This window comes from Bubalus bubalis, chromosome 1, assembly GCF_019923935.1.
Source record: "Bubalus bubalis isolate 160015118507 breed Murrah chromosome 1, NDDB_SH_1, whole genome shotgun sequence".
Taxonomy (NCBI): domain Eukaryota; kingdom Metazoa; phylum Chordata; class Mammalia; order Artiodactyla; family Bovidae; genus Bubalus; species Bubalus bubalis.
Window position 1 is genome coordinate 27,957,431 of NC_059157.1, and position 14,526 is coordinate 27,971,956.

A 14,526-nucleotide genomic window follows, 5' to 3' on the forward strand; every position below is an offset into this window, starting at 1 on the left:
GACTTTGTTTCTCTTCCCAGCCGCTGGGCTCAGGCAGAGTCGGTTTTCACCAGAAACTCTCATCTGAACTTCCCGCTGGGAGGCCTCTGCATTTAGCGCCCTAGGAGAGAGTGAAACTGGACTGAGCACAAAGGACAAAAAGCAGGTTAGACTTTATTTTATTCTCAGGTTCTTGTTTTCTGTTTTGGAATTGAAGTATAGGTGATTTACAATGTTGTGTTAATTACAGGTTAGTTTCATACCCAGGGTAGTCAGCGAGTTTCATACCCAGAGTCTGGTTTTATTTCCCAGAAATTACTAGTGGGCTTTGCCGGTGACAAACGCCTGCTCTGCCTTCTGCCCTGCTCCTCATTTTTGAGGGGTGCAGAGGGGCTAAGGTGTGGCTTCTGTAATTGCCTGAGGGTGTCATCCTGACCACCGGAGGAGGAGACGGACTTCCCCAGGCACCTTCAGACATGTTTGCTTGTTACCAGGCCTCAGGCCTAACTCTGTAGCTTAAGCAACCCCATTTTTCTAACGTTTTGGAGCTGGGACCTCAATTTAGGATGTGTGGGCCATGTATCAGCAAGAGAATAGTGGTCGCATATAAGATTTTTCCTAAAAACAAAAGTGTCTTGGTCTTTGGTCTGTAGGCAAGTGTGCCGTGATGTGGGGCCTGAATCTTCCTACTCACACTGTTGTTTTTTGGAAGAAAAACTTAAGGTCTGAGAGAGGTGCCCACAAGTAATCATGGGAATTGTTGCCCCAACTTGTCTCTAGAGTTTGAGGCTGTCTTTCCGGGTTTGGGGGTACAACTTGTTTCTTGGTTGGAAAGGGTGCAGGGCCAAGAGCAATGGGTGCGGGCAGCACCAGTTACCGTATTCCGTGAGAGCTTTCATAGTTTCTTCTACCTGGAGGGCACATTTGAGTTGTTTCGTTTCTTTTTTTCTTTTTCTTTTTGGCTGAGTTGCTTGCTTTGTAGGATCTTAATTCCTCAACCAGGGCTTGCACCTGGCCATGGCAGCCGATGCACTGAGTGCTCACCCCTGAACCACCTGGGAATTCTCGTGTTGTTTCATTGAGGGAGCTTCATTGTTTCATTGAAGGGGCTAAGGTGAACCTTCTCTTGGGTTTGGGGAACGTGTCTAGGGTGTTTGTCTCATGTGTGCTTAGTCTCTCAGTCATGCTGACTCTTTGAGACCCCATGGACTGTAGCCCACCAGGCTCCTCTGTCTCTGGGGATTCTCCAGGCAAGAATACTAGAGTGGGTTGCCATGCCCTCCTCCAGGGGATCTTCCCAACCCAGGGATCGAACCCAGGTCTCCCACTTTGCAGGCATATTCTTTACCGTCTGAGCCACCAGGGAAGCCCTACTAGGTGAGTTCAAACGCACTTGACTTTAACTTATCTCTTCAGGTAATGGGAAGAAACTTAGTCCACTTTTCTTGAGTTTCCTAATATAGCTTGACTAAGGCCCAGCTCAAGGTCTGATTGGATCTCTCTTCCTTACCCCAACAGTTGGGGTCTCCAGGCTGAGTGCAAGGTCTGTTACGCCCAGGGTACTTGTTTCTCCCTTCACCACTTAGATCATTACGGTTTTGTAGGGATCCTGGGAGCACAGACAAGGGGGTTATTTCTTTTAGTAATGCCTTACACACTTTAGCTGCTTTTTCAATTATATTGGGGGATACTTCTGTCCACCCAAAACACCCATTCACTGGCACTGAAAGATGCTTGAAATTTCAGCATGACTGTGAAATCAGCCTGCTAGTCTTCCACAGGATATGTTACTGTGGTCTGAATGGGTCATATCTGGGGGTGGGGCGGTCTCTGGGGGCGTCAGGTGTTGGGGTTGTTCATTACATAGATGGGGCATGTCACAACTATCCAACTAACTATACTTTTCATGCCTGGAGTTACCAGGACTCAGTTAACTAATCATATAGGGATTCCTTCCAATAATGAGTTCCTTAATGAGCCTCCCCGATGGCTTGACAAGCTGCAGTTTGGGGAAAGCAGTATTGCTCACATTTGTTAACTAGGCACCCATGGTCTCCTAGATCTCTATTGAAACATCATTTTCAGGCTTTGTCTAATTCGTCCTTTGTGTAGATTAGGGAATAACTGGATGGATGCCCCAGTGTGATCCTCTCTCTCAAGGGGGCGAAATTCAGATGACTCTGAAGACTACGCTCTGAACACACCACACCTGGTTATTGGGTAGAATTGCTGTGAATTCAGCCAACAGCTGCCTCCTCCTACCCATCAGTGTCCTCAAAGATCAGAGCTGGTCATCCTCACATCAGCCTCCCAAAGCCTATGCTGCTGGAGCCTGCATGAGCCTGAAGCCTAGTGGATGCGCACAGGCAAACAGGCCACAGTTCATCTCTTTGTGGCTGCCAAAATTTTGTTACTGACCTTCCTAAATCAGCCCCCCAAAAGGGTCCTTCTGCCCTTCAACTGATTTCCATTTAGAAGCAAAGGAAAGCTTCATTATCTGATCAAAAAATAGAGAGGTGTGAGCTATTTTTATTTTATTTTTATTTTCTGGGAATTGTTAATGGGCTTTGCTGGTGACAGAACTATTTCCCTTAAGGTTTGTTCAGGGCAACACCTATTAATATGACCCGGAAGATACTTTGAGTAATGTTCCGATAAATAGTGTAGTTGACAGGAAGACTGTCATAATCTCTGGTAACTAATTATTATTTCCATCCTTTTGTGCGGAAGGGGACAAAAAGTCTGTCTCTTTCCTCTGCTACTGATGTTTATAGAAGTGACTTTTTCATTGCATTTTGAGTGCACTTCCCGTGATGAGGTCTGCCTATAACATAAGACAACTTCCTAATGAAGCTTCTCATGAAGAGCTCAGCAACACCCGAAGCAGTGGCAGCCATGGTGGAAGCATAAGGCACATTTTTGGGAGCCTTTGAAGCCTCTTTGGGTGAATGGGTTCTCATCCGTTGTGTTCGTAGATTCTTCATCATGTCACGCGGCACCATAGCTGCCATTTTTAATGGGGCTTGTATCCTCAAAGAAAGTGAAAGTGAAGTTGCTCAGTCGTGTCCAACTCTTTGGACCCCATGGACTGTAGCCTACCAGGCTCCTCCCTCCATGGGATTCTCCAGGCAAGAATACTGTATCCTCAATTTACCCTCAATTTAGAGGAGTCAGCATTGGTCCCTTTTTGCCTGTATTCCCAATGGGGGAACCCATGATGTTTGCTGAGTCATCCAATGAAAATTTTATCTTCTGGATCCATATTATTTTTCAGGCTAGATATTAGCCAGTGTATTCTTTCCTCTCATTGGAAAGATCTTTATTTTGTAGAATAAGGCAGCTCTACTGTTCAGAGAAAAATCCCAGCATTTTCTTGTTATAATGATAGTGACCAACCATGATGCTTTCAAGGTCAGAGTCATTTGTCCTCTAGATTGGGGTCAGCAAAAATATATTTTTATCTCTGGGGAAAAAGCAACCAGATACATTTTTCCCATTGAAAAGGGGTTTTTTAGAGTGTGAAAGCACTCCCTACCCATATCATGCACATACACAATTGTTCAGCGATGGGAAAATAGGTAACATGGGGTAATCAGCAGACTGTGAAAATCACTAGTCTGAGTTCTATAGGAGACCAAATGGCCAGAGAAGAGGCTTCTGGGGACAGGTTAGTGGCATTTTGGGAATACTGTTCTCATTTTAAACGTAAGTAGATACTGTAGTCTAACTTCTTTCTTAACATAAACACACACACACAGAGTTACTGAACTGTGGGGTTGTATCTCTGTATTGACTATGGACAGTCAACAGTAGGGGCTTATGCATTGTTATAAAGGGGTAAAACCCAGGTTCTCATATGCCAATTTTTTTGTACTCTAACTCCTATTCCAGAAACATGTTCTTTTACTATTACTTGCTTTTTTCTTTTTTTTAATTAAAAAGTATTTTATTTTTATTTTAGATAATTGCTTTACTCTTTCCACTAATGTGTTTTATTTATTTTTTATTGTTCTGGCTGTACCGAGCAGGATGTGGGACCATAGTTCCTTGACCAGGGATCAAACACTTGCTCCCTGCATTGGGAGCATGGAACTTAACCCCTAAACTGCCAGGAAAGTCCCATGTTACCTGCTTTTTAAACTAGTTAGCCACTTGAAGGAAAATGGCTTATGGCACAATTTGTATCACATCTTTTCCAAGTTGTGTATTTGTTTTCAGATTTTAAAAATTACAATAAAAAAGTAAAGCAAAAACATAGTATTATCTAAAACCACAGTGATATCACCAAACACCTGTTAGAATGGCTGTTATCAAAAAGACAAGGGATAACAAGTTTTCGCAAGTATGCAGCAAAAAGGAAACTGTTGTTGTGAATGTAAGTTGATACAGCCACTATGGAAAGCAAGGGTACCTCAATTCTCCCCTGGTCTCACCCTGTAGTAGGAAAACCTGAATTAGTTCACATGCCAGACGGATTTCAGAAGGAGTAAGAAAGCAAATCCCAAACACACAGTTCTTTTAAAGCCTCTGCATCATGTTTGCAAATTTCTTTTCAGCAAAAGGCAAGTCTCAAGAGGGCAAGCCCAGATTCAAGGATAAAAAGCAATGGCCTTCACCTTTTGCTGGGAGAAGATTCAGAACACATTGCAAAGAGGTGTCTCTGAAGAAGGGGAAAAAATATATAACCATTCTTGATGACTTAGCTTGAATGCTCACAAAAACCTTGAAAAAATAAGAAAAGTAAAAGCACAGGAAATTATAGCCATTCATCTAAAATCAGACAGCAATACCCGAGGGTGGCATTGGTGTCAAACAGTTCATGTCAGTCACTGGAGACTGTGTCTCTTTTTTGTTTTGTTTTGCACATGCCTCCAAAGCACAGAGTTAGACTAATAAGAGGGACCTGTTCAGTTCCCATCCACTACTATTTAAAGAGTATCTGTATGTATGCATATGCAGTTGACATTTTTGCAATATATAAAGATCTACACAAATACAATATAAATTACCTAGTATCCCCTTCCTTCAGAGATGTTTGCTGACCCTGAACCCCTCCTGTATAGAAATCTTGTTGGCTTTTCTGTATATACGTAACTTCAGGCCATCACCAATCATGAGATTTCGCAATTGTCTCTTAGATCATAGGCTCCATTATGAATATTCAGTGTGTCATGTGTTTATCAAGTGCCTAATAGAGGAGGTTGTGTAAAGATGTTCAATGAATATTGGTTGAATGAATGAACAGTTAACTGTTAGCATTTACTTTGTTCATCTACGGGTATAACAAATATCTCAGTTTAGATGTAGCATGACCCAATTACCTCCCAAAGGCCCCCATCTCCTAATAGCATCACACTGGGAACTAGTGCTTCAATATATGAGCTTAAGGAGGACACAAACATTCACAGTATCCATGTCGATGTTCAGTTGTGACAAATGTATTGAAATAATGTACGATCTTAGCAATAGAGAAAAGTGAATGCAGGGTGTGTGAGATCTTTATGTTTCTGTAAATCTAAAACTATTTTAAAGGTAAAAATTTACTTATAGATATCTCAGTTCACAAAAAAAGAATATATTCACTTTAAGTTCTAAACAGTTCACGTTCTGAAGATGTGAAAGTAATGATTAAAAGAAGCCCCTTGAGCTTTTCTTTAAAGTGAGATATAGCCTATCTTAAATTAATAAAAGTCATAGGAACATTCAAGAATATGACCTATTTAAGAAAACAGATCATAGTTGAAAATGCTGCCACATTTTCAAGTTATGATTTTTCCAGGAGGTTAAACAACAATTAAGAATTTTAAGTTGATCTCTACCAAATTGCTTGACCCGGTGGGAGAATGGGTGGCTGGGGGATTATTATAAGAAAGAGACTGACTTTTCATTAAGTCATTTTGTGTCTTTCGAATTTTGTATCATATGTACACATGTATTACCTACTCTTAAAAGATTAACAGTTGGCTCTATTGGGAGATGATAAATATAGCTAAAACCCTGTATGTGGGGAAAAAAGCAGCGTCTCAGCCAAAAATGACAAGATTGAGGCCGATAAGCTATACAGTTGGTGGTCAGGTAAATTAAGCCAAAGAGCAAAATGCCTTTTTGTGCCTGGAAGAATTTCAGAATTGACACTACCTCAACATTAGACTCATGCCAAATAATACAGCCAGGGTTTGGAAAAAAAGCAAAAAAAATTCCAAAGTCTGGAAATTTTCTACAGATGAAAATTAAGTATTAGTAGAATAAAAAGGTAATTTGGTGGTATTAGCATAGACCTTTAGCAATTAAGTGAAACTCTTAAAATGTAGTTTTATATTGGCAAGACAGAACCTTTCCAAAAATATCACACTAATAAGGGTGGTCTTTGAATGGAAGATTAATATATATTCAGACTTCATATGTTTTATAATCATAGAATTTGGCAATTTTCATTAGATTTTAAGTTATAAAGAAAAGTTATGAACTGGAAGATTTTCCAAATTATACTAGATGTGATCCTATTTACACAAAGGTGTTGTAAGACCCAGAAGAAAATTGACTAATGTATAGAGTTCAGTTCTATTCTTGAGTAGTAATTAATGCTTTGACTCGGTGTCTCCATAAGTTATCAAGTTCTTTTGATGATGATAATAAATTGGCCCATGGACAAACTAAGAATCTTGTGGAAATCTGACAGCTTCCCCACAAAAAAACCTAGGTTTTCAAGGATTCATAGGATTTTAGGATGTCAATAGATTTTAGGGATCAGTTTACTCAAATCTCTTTATTTCACAGATTTAAAAAAAATCTAAGAGTCTTGGAAGGTAGCTAACCAATTCATGATCACTAAGCAAATACTTTGTGAACAGAACTAAATCCAAAATTCTTCCCAGGTTTCACTGCAAGGAATGTATATATTCCTCTTGTTAAATACACGTGTCATTCACCAAATTCCCAGTATATCTCTTGTTATAAAATTACTGAGATAGAGAAGAGCTATGCAAGAGGCAAACTAAGTCAGTACAAATGAAGTTGTGGGAGAAATTTTGAGTCCTAAAAAAAGGAATTAAACAAGGGAGAAAGAAGATGACAATCTAATATTTCACAAAACAGGCTTCTACTCTTTAATTCCATGACAGATTCTTTGCTGCTGCTGCTGCTAAGTCGCTTCAGTCGTGTCTGACTCTGTGGGACCCCATTGACGGCAGCCCACCAGGCTCCCCCATCCTTGGGATTCTCCAGGCAAGAGCACTGGAGCGGGTTGCCATTTCCTTATCCAATGTATGAAAGTGAAAAGTGAAAGTGAAGTTGCTCAGTTGTGTCTGACTCTAGCGACCCCATGGACTGCAACACACCAGGCTCCTCTGTCCATGGGATTTTCCAGGCAAGAGTACTGGAGTGGGGTGCCACTGCCTTCTCCGTCTCTTCTGCTAGTACATTCTAAATATGCGTCTTAGTTCCCAATGAATTACCTCAATCTGAACATTCACCATGGACGATACTGTTTGTTTATTTTTTAAAGATTTATGTATTTATTTTGACTGTAGTAGGTCTTCATTGCTGTGATGGGTTTTCTCTATTTGCAGGGATCGGGGGCTACTCTCCCTTGTGGTGCCGGGGCTTCTCATTACAGTGGCTTCTCCTGTTGCAGAGCACACGCTCTAGGGCCTTGGACTTCAGTGGTTGCAGCACATGGGCTCAGTAGTTGTGGTTCGCAGGCTCTAGAGTGCTGGCTCAGTAGTTGTGACACACGGGTCTAGTTGGTCAGCGGCTTGTGGGATCCTCCTGGACCAGGGTTTGAACCGGTATCCCTGAATTGTAAGGTGGATTCTTAACCACTGGAATACCAGGGAAACCTGATACTGTTTTGGAGACACTTCTTGATTCAAGCTAATTTTATCCATGCTCCTATTTGTATCCATGCCTCCTATTTGTAGGAAGTCAAGTTTGGAAATAAGGGAAAGGGGCCTAATGCTGGAGCTGAGAGTATCAGTAGCCAATTCTAAGGACAATGGTGGGCTTCCCAGGTGGTACAGTGGTACAGAATCTGCCTGCCAATGCAGGAGACACATGAGACGTGGATTCGATCTCTGGGTCGGGAAGATCCCCAGGAGTAGAAAATGGCAACCTACTCCAGTATTCTTGTCTGGAAAATTCCATGGAATGACGAGCCTGGTAGGCTACAGTCCATGGGGTTGCTAAGCGACTGAGTGCATGCATGCGTGCACATACACATATGCACACACACAGAGGCATAATGGCAGTAAGGATGATAGGTGATAAGGAAAGCTCTATGTTAGTAAGAATGCAGGCAATAGCAAATGATATACTCAGGATTAGAATTATTCTTAAGAATATCTGTTCACCAATTCCCAGTTTTCCTGGTGCACTGCCATACCTGGAATCATGTTTTTGTTTATAAGCTTTAGCTAAAACAATTCTTTACTATCTGTAATTATAAGTAATATTTGTAAGCCACTTCTCTCCAATGTAGTCTTGCTGCCACAATCATCCGTAATTGTATGGCTTCTATTTTGATCCATTTTGCAGAATTATCCTTGGACTTTGTATTCAAAAAATGCAAATTATGCATCCTACTGATTCTACTAATTAGACATACATGTCAGTAGTGGTTTCTGAATAAAAAGATGATTACAGAGGACCCCTGTCATATTTATTTAGGAATTCCTTTATTTTTTTTTAAGGGGAAAGAACTGTCTAGATATTTTTGTTGCCCTTGCTCTTCAACAAGAGTAGAAGAAATGCAACCCACAATCTCTCAGTAATTCCCTAATCTAGTAACTTGCAGTGGACACTTGACATTCTGATGTCGGGGTTTTGATGTTGCTGTTTTTATATTTTCATTTTGACTCAGACTGAAAAACAAACATTAAACTTTTCTTTCAAGTGGAAAAACTTTATTTTTTCCCACTTATAAAGATAAACAGAAATCTTGCTATGAAAAATAGAGACTTGACTTTATCTTTTAAAATTTTGTACATGTCCTGAAATGCTACTAAAGCTCCTCTCTCCATGGGATTTCCCAGGCAAGAATACTGGAGTGGGTTGCCATTTCCTTCTCCAGGGAATCTTCTCATCCCAGGGATTGATCCCCTGTCTTTTGAGTCTTCTGCAATGGCAGCCAGTTTCTTTACCACCGAGCCACCTGGGAAGCCTGACAAAAATGGAGACTTGATTTTATGTTTTTAAGTTTTATATCTGTCCTGAAATGAAACTGAAAACATAGTTATGAATAAAGAAGAGAGATTTCAGAGAATTTTTGGAAATAGGTAACGATGGTTGAGAGCTTAAGTTTAGTACCATGTAAATAAGGCATTATAAATAACCCTAGCTTCAGTGAGTTTAATGCATAGTTGGAAAACAAATCCACCCACATGAAGTATTAAAAGATGATTCATAATTAAGAGGTTAGTTGCATTGCAGGGACCAAGAATGCTACCAGCTCAAAGCATTAAAGGCTGGAACACACAAAAAAGCTTCCTGATAAAGTGTCTTTCATGACTTCTTCCTCTTCTCACTTGCCTAATTCAGAGGTTTATATCTCCAGAAAAATTACTAATTTGTTCTCTAAGAATACATGAGAGTGCTACAAAGAAAAAAAAAACTTTAATGATTAAAAAATGTGTACGAAAGATCATTTGGCATCAATTATAATTTTATTGGATGGAATGATGGTATTATAATTGTATTTAAAATTTTTCCTTATCTGTTAGAGATGCATATTAAAATATTTTTCAGATGATATGTACCTGAAATTTGTTTTAAAATACTCATTAAACAGATTTTCTGTGCAACAGATGAAATAAAAGCACAGAACATTGATCATTAATGAAACTGGGTAACAGGTACAGGGAGATTACTGCTCTTTATACTTTACTATATATTTTATTTTCTCTATAGTAAAAAAAATGAAATTTAAAGCAAAAGTTTTGCTTAAAAATGCAAGATTAAAATTAGCAACAAAAATAAACTGTTCTCTGTCCTTGTTTCTTTGGCATCTCTAGAGTTTAGCTATGGAAGAAAACCAGTTCGCTATTTTCCTATATATTTTTGTTTATGTATATTTTTTATGTATATTTTGTTTATGTATAGATATGAGCATAGTAATAGCACAAAATATAAAAGCCATGAGGGAGGAACTTCCCTGGCAGTCTAGTAGTTAAGACTCCACATGTCCACTGCAGGGGCCATGGGTTGGATCCCTTATCTGGGATTTAAGATCCAGCATGCTGCGCAACAAGGACAAAAACTAGAAAAAATATTCTTAAATAAAAATTAAAAACCATGGCATTTGGGCAGAAGGGGCTTCTGGGATCTTAGTTCCCCAGCCAGGGATCAGATCTGGGCCCGGCCCTGAAAGTGTGCCAGATCCTAACCACTAGACCAGCAGAGCATCCACCGTTTTCTCTTTCTTCTGTGGCAACCCTATGCAACGTGGCATCCTTACAATATTTGGGAAATGAAAGCAAGAAGAGCTAAAACTATGCTTTTATTAAAATAATGTGTATATATATATAATCACCCCACAGTTCTATTCCTGATAATTTGTTTTGCAGATATATTTGCATGCATATGCTGTTAAGTCGCTTCAGTCGTGTCCGGTTCTGTATGACCCCATAGACGTCAGCCCACCAGGCTCCCCCGTCCCTGGGATTCTCCAGGCAAGAACACTGGAGTGGGTTGCCATTTCCTTCTCCAATGCATGAAAGTGAAAAAGTGAAAGTGAAGTCGCTCAGTCGTGTCCGACTCTTAGTGACCCCATGGACTGCAGCCTACCAGGCTCCTCCATCCATGGGATTTTCCAGGCAAGAGTACTGGAGTGGGGTGCCATTGCCTTCTCCGCCAAGAAGGTTATATATATTTAAGTATATATCTTAAATATATCATATGTGAAACGGATTGCCAGTCCAGGTTCGATGCATGAGACAAGGTGTTTGGGGCTAGTGCACTGGGATGACCCAAAGGGATGGGACAGGGAGGGAGGTAGGAGGGGGGTTCAGGATGGGGAACTCATGCGGATTCATGTCAATGTATGGCAAAACCACTACAATATAAAAAAGAAAGACTAAAAAATATATATATATAATATATAACAATATATTAATTAACAATAATAGCATAGGAGTATAAAATATTAAATATATAATATACATATATTTTTTGCAAAAGAATTTGATTACTCAGGTGATTACTTGATATTCATCAAATATTGTTATTTGGACTTTGTTTCTAGGTATTAGCAGTTTTCTGATTTGGTTAAATAAAAAATAATTACTTATTTCTAGCCAGTAATAGTAAATAAAAGAAATTAGATTTTTTCTTTGACGATCTACTCCCAGCTCAATTAAGTTGATTGATTTGCGTTGAAGAATTTTAAGCTAGTTTTCTGTGTGTGTGTGTGTGTGTGTGTGTGTGTGTGTGTGTGTTTTGGCCATACCAACTGGCTTTTGTGATCTTAGTTCCTTGACCAGGAATTGAATCCAGGCCCTCAGCAGTGAAGGTGGGGAGTCCTAACCACAGGACCACCAGAAAATTCCCTAAAGCTAGTTAAACTCTTTCAAAAATTTTGAGATTAAGTGCTATACTATCTAGTCCAGTGTTCAGCATCAAAATGCAAGTTTTAGACTTCACAGTTTTTAATTAATCACTAAGCCATATTGATTTTTTCCTAAATATCTCTCATTTGAAGTACTGTAAGAACCTTAAAAGTGGTTTTTATGCTTCTCTTTGTTCAATTCATTCTTATCAAATCTTCCTGAAATTTCATTTTCATCAGTTCATTATCTGATTCTAAACCTTTCAATAAAACTTTGCAATAATTTTAATGACAGTTATTTGAAAAGACTGGGCTGGTAAAACATCAGTGTGTCAACAAAGAGGGGCTGGTTAAATACATTGAAGAATTAATGGCTTTTTTGGAACCAAAGCCTAGCTTCTTTTTTTCCCCCTTGTCTACCATTTGAGAACATGATTCTGTGAGTTATTCTTGAACACAAAGACACCCTTGGGGACTTTCTGTTCAGTTAAAAAATATTAGGTATATGCATTTTTTTCTTCCCCAAATAAGTATTATGTTATGATGAAACATCATATTTACCATTCAGTCTATTACATAACATTGTGCAGAGTATTATCGGTAAATATTTCATGTTATGTCTTAGAAAGTTATAGTATTCAAATGTGTCAGAATTAAAAACATTTTTTTAAATCATCTGATTAATTGATTGGGAACTTTCAAAACCACTTGGAGAAGAATCTACAAAGGCTCAGGTCCTAGGGAGCAAGCAGAGGACTCTGAGTTAAATGAACTAATAAAACGTGGCTATAAATGCAGGAGAAGGGGACGACAGAGGATGAGATGGTTGGATGGCATCACCGACTTGATGGACATGAATCTAAGCAAGCTCCAAGAGTTGGTGATGGACAGGGAATCCTGGCATGCTGCAGTCCATGGGGTCACAGAGTTGGACACGACTGAGCGACTGAACTGATAAATGCTAATAGGCTCTAGGTTCAGTGTGTCTATGTATGTTTCACTCACAATGAGTGCCAGAGATATTGAAGTGGTTCGGTCCAAAAATACAGCTAAGAAATGGATTTGGAACAAAGGTGGTTGGTGAAAATTCTGACAGTGTAAGGACAAGTAGCAAAGCCTTTCATTTTATCAGCAGTTCTCAGATCCAGGGTAGCAGTACAGGGAGTTGTCTTGAGCAACTGTGAGATGGGGTAGGTACTTCGCTGCTAATGATAAAGTACCAAAATTGTAAATTATGTTACACATAAATTAGGAGAGTTATCCTTTTAGTACCTTATTGTCCTGAATTTCTTGAATGAAAAATGAGTTTCAGGTAGAACATATACATGTGGAAAGAAACATCTTCTGGTTCATGGTATATTTGAAGAATTTGGAGGATGTCCTTCAGTCTTCAATTCCACACTCCATTGCTAAAACATCCTACATATTAATATTTTATTTTTTGTTTAAGATTAGAGTCTTTAAAGTTTCAGTGTATTAAGTCAGGGAGGAGGTACAATGTTTCTACAAAATGAGTTGAAGTATAACGGGTTATGAGCTTAGTTAAAATTAAGGAACAAAATATCACCAGGTGAGCGTATGTTTTAGCAAGATGTGACACTGGGTAGTTAAAGGGCAGCAGGATTATTCTTGGGGCTTTAGGAATGGTGGGAGGTGGAGAAAAACAAAACTGATGAATGATAGATATCAGTGACCAACAACCCATTTGGCATCCAGAGTCACAGAGTGGAACAAAGCACTAGAATGAATTCTAATCTTGGCTTTGAAATATAGCTTTGGAATGCTTCCTAACTTTCAATTTTCTGTTTCTTGGTTGATAAAATAAGGTTTCCAAAGACGAAAAATACATAATTTCAGATATTTTTAAGATAGACATCTCCATTGCTGGTAGAAAAATAGATTGACACAGCTTTTCTGGAGCTCAATTGGCCAATCTAAGCAATTCATAAAAATTAGTATCATGCTGTGGTGCTAACTTTTCATGAGGATATGTCATTTTTACCTTTGCTAGTCATTATAAAGAGTTCAATATTTACAGAGTTTAATACTAATATATTTTATTCTGGTAGAGATGCAAATAATTTATGTCTAATAAAGAAGCCCAAAGATTATGGTGTATTGCTCTGAAAGACATTAACCAGATTTTACAAAAATCTGCCCCACCAGTCTTATTCTAGTATTTTTTTAAATGCCTGTCAATACCAAGTTTCCCAGATGCTTTTGGAACTAGATTAACAATCTTACTGATTCCTTCATTAATGAGTTAAATAAATTTTTGACACATGTCCAATTTATATTTTTAAGAGAGCCATGCTTTTAAATTTTAACAATAGGCTTATTGGTATTCTGTCATTAGGTTTATAAATATTATTTAACATGTAACAGATAACAGAGAATTAAGAAAAATACTAACCTAAGGCAGCATCATTTTCATCATTTCTTACTACTTCACATCTTCAAAATTTTGTGTTGTCAGTGTTTCAGATTTTGGTCCTTCTAGTAGATATGTAGCAGCATGACGTTGTTTTCTTTTGTATTTCCTTAATGACATGTGAAATAGCTTTTTATATGCCTATTTGTTGTCTGTACATCTTCTTTGGTGAAGTGTCTGGTAAAGGCTTTGGCCCATTTTTAACTGGTGAGTTTCAGGAGTTCTTTGTATATTTTGGGTAGCAGTGCTTTGTTAGATGTGTCTTTTACAAATCTCTTTTCCTAGCCTGTGGTTTGTCCTTCTCAACGTCTTCACATTGCTTTTCTCAGAGCACTTGTTGAATTTTAGTGAAATCTAGCTTAGCAGTTATTTTTTTTTTTTGACAGATCACAACTTTGGTGTTTTATCTAAAAAGTCATTGCCATACTTGAGGTCATCTGGATTTTCTCCTATATTATCTTCTAGGTGTTTTATTATTTTAGGTTTTACATTTAGGCCTGTAATCCATTTTGAGTTACTTTTTGTGGAGAGTGTAAGGTCTGTGTCTGGATTCATTTTTTTTTGCTTGTGGATGTCC